Source organism: Anabrus simplex, chromosome 6, assembly GCF_040414725.1.
Source record: "Anabrus simplex isolate iqAnaSimp1 chromosome 6, ASM4041472v1, whole genome shotgun sequence".
NCBI lineage: Eukaryota > Metazoa > Arthropoda > Insecta > Orthoptera > Tettigoniidae > Anabrus > Anabrus simplex.
The window spans coordinates 55,262,048-55,269,587 of record NC_090270.1 but is presented as its reverse complement, the minus strand read 5'-3'; positions in this window follow the sequence as shown (position 1 = coordinate 55,269,587).

Below are 7,540 nucleotides of genomic sequence, written 5' to 3'. Positions count from 1 at the left end.
GAGACTCCTGTGACCAAAGGCCAGCACGCTAACCATTTAGCCATGGAGCCGGACATCATCATCATCATCAACATCAATGGTCAATCACATACTGTACTCGAGGTTCGAAGAGGTTTATGTATGTAGACTATTTTATAAGATTACATTGGCAAGAGGCTTTGAATTTTGTTTTAGATTTAACATCTCTAATGCCATTAGCCAATAATAATAATAATAATAATAATAATAATAATAATAATAACGGTATGTGGCATCTGAAGAGGCCTGGTGCAGGTTTCAGGAGTTGGCGCCTTATAGGCGACCTCCACGTCTGTGAGGATGGAGCCCTACCTGTGACGAATTCGGATGATGAAGACACACACACACACACACACACACACACACACACACAGACCCCGAGCAATTGGGAATAACCAATGAATTTTTAAATCCCCGACCCTACCGGGATCGAAACCGGAACCTCCTGGACCAAACGCCAGCACACTAACCATTTAGCCATGGAGCCAGACATTATGGAGTTCCATCACCAACTCGTTGTTCTATATTGTGGTTCGATGTACAGGGATTTCTAGCATATGGCCTGACCGGGTATTGAACAGGTGAAGGGAACTAAGGTAGGAAATCTAGAGGACAGGAAAGTAGGATTGTTTCAAAAGGGCACCTGGTACACTGAATTTCTCATGCAGACTACGTCTGTCGTCCAGGCATAACCAAGGTCTAATAGAATGGAGAGTTGTGGACATAGGAACGTATGTCGAATGCGTATCTGATGTCTATTTCATTATTTATATAAGTAAAAACTGTATCGCGGTAATCGAGAAGCGAGCAGCTTCATTCTATAAATAAATGATTTCTCTTTTTCTAAAATAGTTAAAGAATTTGGGGCCCTCAACTGAAGGTCAGTTCACCGACCATTCAGCCAAGGAGCCGGGTGCTGCACAAAATGTAGTAATAATAATAATAATATAATAATAATAATTTACCTTATGGGGCTAAACTAAAGCATATACTGTAGATACTGTTGTTAACCTGACTGCAGCAGAAATATTGGACACAATTAGGAAAGGTGGGATTAAGATAGAAGAGAGAAAATGTAGAAAAGAGAGGAAAGAAGATAGAAGAGAAAGAAGAAAATGCTCAGAAAAATTCTAGGCCCAAATGTAAAAACTGGGAAGAGAAGACTTAAATCTAACAAAGAATTGGATCAAAGAACAGGAGGAGTGATTGAACTGACGAGGAAGAGAAGGTTAGAGTTCTCTGGACACTTGTTGAGGATTGACAGTAATAGACAGTAATTGACTGTTTTACTTTTTCGTGTAATTGAATGTGTGTTTTAACTTGAATGATATATACGATTGATTTCAAGGCAATGCCTTATACTATCTTTAATTATTTTTCTGTCATTTTATCAGAAAATAAGGCATTGAGAATTACATCCACCGATTACTTTAAATTCATAGGCATTTTTCATCCTTATTTGCTTCCAAATTCTAGTATTCTAAGATCAGACGTAAAATCAAGATTGCAACACGTGTTCCCACATTTCTTCTGAAGCCAAATTGATCTTCTCCCAACTCGGTTTCAACTTGTCTTTCCATTCTTCTACAAATAATACGTGTTAAAATTAATGGTGCGGTAGTTTTCACACTTGTCAGCACTGGCTTTCTTGGGAATAAGTATAACAACATTCTGCCAAAAATCGGATGGCATTTTTCCTGTATCATACATCTTACCCACTAAACGGAATAACCTCTCCATGCTGGATTCTCCTAAGGCAGTCAGTTTGTGAGGGTATGTCATCAATTCCTGGTGCTTTGTTCTTACTTAGGCCTGTCAAAGTTGTGTCGAATTCTGACCTCAAAATTGGGTCTACCATGTCATCAGCATCAACAGTCTCTTCTTGTTCCAGAACCCTATCATCTACTTCTTCACCTTGATACAACTGTTGAATATATTCCTGCCATCTTTCTGACTTGTCTTCTTTCCCTAGAAGTGGTTTCCCATCGGAGCTTTTAATATTCATACACCTAGTTTTCCTTTCTCCAAAGGTTTCCTGGACTTTCCTGTATGCAGCATCTACCTTTCCTAGGACCATACAACCTTCAACATGCTTGGACTTCTCTCTCGGCTATTCTTCCTTAGCTGTCCTGCACCTTCTATCTACTTCATTCTTTATTCGCCTGTATTCTTTTCTGCCACCCTCATTTTTTGCATTATTGTACTTTCGTCATTCGTCAGTCAGGTCTAGTATCTCTTCAGTTATCCACTGTTTCTTAGTTGATCTTTCCTTCCTTACCAACTTTTCTTCAGCAATCTACCCTTACTGATCTCATTCTTCATGACTGTCCATTCTTCCTGTACCGTTTCCTTCCGATTTTTCATTTAATCCTTGTTATACATGTTCCTTGAAACAATCCCTCACACTCTTTTCTTTCAAGTTATCTAGATCCCATCTCCTTGCTCCTTCCTTTCTTCAATTTATTCAATTTCAGATGGCATTTTAATGACCAATAGGTTGTGGTCAGAGTTCACATGTGCTCCTGGGAAAGTCTTGCAATCCAACACCTGGTTTCTGAAACTCTGCCTAATCATAATGATGTCCATTTGATACCTTCTAGTGTCTCCAGGTCTCGCCCATGAATACCGCCGTCGTTTGTAGTATTTGAACCAAGTGTTAGCAAGAAATAATTATAATCCGTGCAGAATTCAACCAGCCGGCTTCCTCTTTCATTCCTTTGTCCCAATCCGAATTCTCCTACTATGTTGCCTTCTCTTCCTTGGCCTACCACTGCATTCCAGTCTCCCATCACAATTAGATTCTCGTCGCCTTTTACACATTGTATTAGATCTTCTATCCCTTCGTATGTTATTTCGATTTCATCATCATCCGCTGAACTAGTAGGCATATAGACCTGCACTATTGTGATGGGCATTGGCTTGGTGTCTACCTTGGCTACAATAATCCTTTCACTATGCTGGTCGTAGTAGCTTACCCGCTGCCCTATTTTCTTATTCATCATTAAACCAACTCCTGCATTTCCCCTGTTTGATTTTGTGTTTGATCCTGTAGTCGCCTGAACAAAAATCCTGCTCTTTCTGCCAACGTACTTCACGTATACAAACTACTATCTAACTTTAGTCTATCCATCTCCCTTTTCAGATTCTCTAACCTACAACAACAATTCAAACTTCTAACATTCCACGCTCCGACTCGCAAAATGTCAGTATCCATCTTCCTGATAATTGCCCCTCTCGTTTAGTCCTCCCCCGGAGATCCGAATGGGGGACTATTTAACCTCCGGAATATTTTACCCGGGAAGAAGCCATCATCAGCACATCATTTATACACAAAGAGACATTTAATTAATATTACAAGACCATATCAGTCAATCATCTGGACTACCGCCCTTGTAACTTTCGAAAGGCTGCTACCCCCTTTCGATGATCCATTCGTTAGTCTGGTCTCTCGACAGACACCCATCCGATATGGTTGCATCTACGGCTCGGTTACCTGTTTCATGATGATGCTTGTTGTTTTAAGGGGCCTAACATCGAGGTCATCGGCCACCTGTTTCATTGGGACACACAAGCCTCCCGACCGCGGCAAGGTCACATGGGAGGAATTTGTGGTTACCAGTCACCAATTACTTGATTGTGTGTAAACGTCATCCTAGTTAGGAGACGTTGCCAATACAACATAAGGAAAAGTTATTAGATACTTTAATAGAAGTGCAGTTGTTTTTAATGAACTCGTCGTCGCATTGAGTCGCGAATTTTTTTCAAACACGCTTGGTTCATTTTGAAATTCTTGACAACCATTTACAAGTCTCTATTCTAATTCTTCAACCGTGTTAACCTGAGTGCATTACAATACACCTTTAGGATGGCTCCAGACACAAAAATCGAAAGGGTTCAGATCAGGTGATCTTGGAGGCCACGGTACAGGTCCTCGCCCAATCAGTATTTGGCCATTTCATAATAGCAGCAAAATGTACCGGTGCTCCATCATGCATGTACCACATGCTCTGGCGTTGCTCCAGGGGAACATCATCAAACAAACCCGGAAAATGACGTCGCAGAAACCGAAGGTAATCCCATCCATTGAATTGTTTGGTAAAATGTAAGGTCCAGTACGACCATCACCTAGTACCTCTAACGATTCATTCAATGAGAAACGTCGCTTATGTGGTAACTCGTGCACTGCATGTGGGTTTAAGCCTCGATGACTTCAAACGTGAGAGTACATCATTGGTAGAATTGATGGGAAACTTGGAAATTCCCCTAAGCAACATAGCCAAATGATGAGGCAAACTACTAAACCCAGGTGACATGTTGGGTAAAGGCCTAGGGGGTGAAGAAGCTTCAGAGATAGCATTGTTCAAAAGGAATGGTGGAATGGATGTACGACGCTCAGGTTCATTGCCTAATGGGGCAGAAGTTTGTTGAGTAGCTACCGATTTCCTACTTTCTACATTCTTGGACGAATCTTCCTCGCTTACTATGTTTACCACAGTGGCTTGGTCGGTTTTGTTTGACAAGCGTTCAGGATTGCCTGTATCCGGATACAAGGACAACAATTCGAACACTTCCTTTAACTGCGAGTCATATGGAAGATAATGGGTTTGAACTCAACTGTCGGCAGCCCTGAAGATGGTTTTCCGTGGTTTCCCGTTTTCACACTAGGTAAATGCTGGGGCTGTTCCTTAACGAAGGCCATGGTCGTTTCCTTCCCACTCCTAGGCCTTTCCTATCCCATCGTCGCCCTATCTGTGTCGGTGCGAAGTGAAGCCAATTGTAAAAAAATCTATGAATAAGTTACATGTAACTGTAATATACTAAGTAAGACTGTTTTCTTGTTTATTAAAAACAACTGCACTTCTACCAAAGTCTAATAAATTTTTTTAATGTGGTATTAGTACCTTTTCCTAACTAGGATGACATTCACAATCAAGTCAGTGATGGCTAGTAACCACAAATTCTAAATTATCTCTCAAACGGATCGTCCGCGGACCCATGTATACTATGATATTTTTACTTCTAGTATCGTCCGACTCGTTGGCTGTATGATCAGTGTCCTGGCCTTCGGTTCAGAGGGCCCCTTGTTCGATTCCCGGCCGGGTCGGGGATTTTAACCTTCATTGGTTAATTCCAATGGCCCGGGGGCTGGGTGTTTGTGCTGTCCCCAACATCCCTACAACTCACACACCACACTGTCCTCCACCACATTAACACGCAGTTACCTACACATGGCAGATGCCGCCCACCCTCACCGGAGAATCTGCGTTACAAGTGCTGCACTCGGTTAGAAATAGCCACACGAAATTATTATTATTATTATTATTATTATTACTTCTAGTATCGTGTATTTACAGCTGTATACCAACATTTGTTCCAGATCTATATTATGTATTTACCTCGCCTCTACTCCACTTTGACATGCTTGCCGCACATGTTTATTCTACGGCTACTACTACTGCCTCCGTTAGACACATATTTAGAGCAGACAGTTTTAAAACACGTTTCATGTCGGCATCGCTTGAGAGCATAAAGCTATATTCCCTGAGATAATTTAGGTTCCAATCTTTATTTCATGAGGTGAGAATAAAATCACTGCATAATGTATTAGAGAGCTACCCAGCGAGCGAGAATAAAATGAAGCGTTTCGCTTGAAGAGGTGACCAAATTCTGTAGTCAACAGAGCAGATCTGAGGCTAACACAGCACTTAGCAGATTGGGTGATGTTTGAACGAAGATACATTTTATACAACGTTGTCCTGAGGTAAATGTCTCATATGTGATGCAATCTCAGAGTTCAACAAGCTGTTTGTGTATACTTTTAAGAGACGTTTCTTTATTTAGCGTATGGCTAGGGACTAAAAAATGCCAGGATAATTAACAGATATACAGGGTGGTGGGGAGCAACCTGAGCTGGGTATATAAACGTAACAGATTTGGTCATACTGATAAATAATTTGAAAATAATAATTCGATATCTCACGCTGTTCATTTTATCACCAACTGAAATTCTTCTTCCTTCCTTTATGGCTGTGTATGTACCTATAAAACGGCCAGTCCCGTGCTCACTCGGGGTCAGCTCGTCGGACTGGGAGAGATTATGTCTGACGTTCTTGTACCAGATCTAGCGGCACTTCACTTTTCCTTAAGGCTGCCTCTGTAGTTTGTTTCCATGTTGCCTTAGGACGCCCTCTTCCTCTCTTCGGCTCTTCGACGGCAAGAGCTTTCTGTGCTAAATGGTGTTCATTTCCTCTCCTGAGGTAATCATACCAGCGGAGCTGTTTCTCCTCCACCTTGTCGCTGATGGACACAACTTTGAAGGATCCTCGCACATGTTCATTGCGCACTTTGTCATGCAAAGTATCTCCCACCGACCATCGCAATATCCGCATCTCTGTGACATGCATTCGCTGGTCATGCTTTTTCTGCCTTGCTCAACATTCGGAGTGGTTTTGTACACTTTGCTCTTTAGTTTGTCAGGCATGCACTTATCACACAGAACACCACTAACAGACCGCCATTTCATCCAACCAACACTGATGCGGTGTTTGACATGTACAACGATATTACAATCAGTTGTGATGACTGATCCAAGATATTTGAACTTGTCGGTCATCATCAGTGGTTCTTCAGCAAGGAAGACAGTGTTGTGTGCGCCCGCTTGCCCTGGCTTCACGAAGTCGGAGAATATATTGTGCCCTACTGGACTCTGAGGTTCCGGCCAGGCGAAAGCCGGTCTCGAACCCAGAGTACAGTAGTGAAAGAACTCTCACAAACGTGAGCTGGTGCACATAATCTTACCTGAACACACATCCATCCTCAGCCGGTTACAAGCGCTCTTCTCAGGATAACATGGGATAAATGGGCAACATAAAGAAAAACGCTAGGATATGTGACTAATCAGGTAAGAATCGGCTAAATTAAAATATTAAAAAAAATCTAACAGAAACATCGCTGCATTCAAAAAGTTTAACAAACAGGGATTTATTACAAAAAATGAATTATTTACAAATGAAAGAGCGTTCAAAATGATTAGGTAAAATAACGTTGAGCCGATGACAACCAGTTCACTGCCTTCACGAAAACAGCTGTGCTGTAACAAGCATGTTACAATAGTATAAGTAACGAATTCTAGAAAAACGAATATCTGCTGAAATACACATCAAACAGTAATTCCCATAAAATTTACAATGCCTCGTACCATCGAACCCCGGTGCAAACAAATATCACCACAAAATGTACAATGTCCCGACTCGGTCACGAACCCTAGTCCCATGAAGTGTAAGGCGTATAATATTCATAAACAAATAATATAAAAGAACACAACCGACATATCCAAGGGTATCAGTATCAAACGGGTCAGTGTAAAATTAATGTAGAGCAAATAGAACAAAAAAATCTCCTCCTGCTTTCAAACATCACGGTCGTATCTCCTCTTAACAAACTCGACAAGCTGCAGACAGGAAAATGACCAAGTTTCAAGACTGTGACGTCAGGCACAACGACCCTCACCCTGCAACCACTT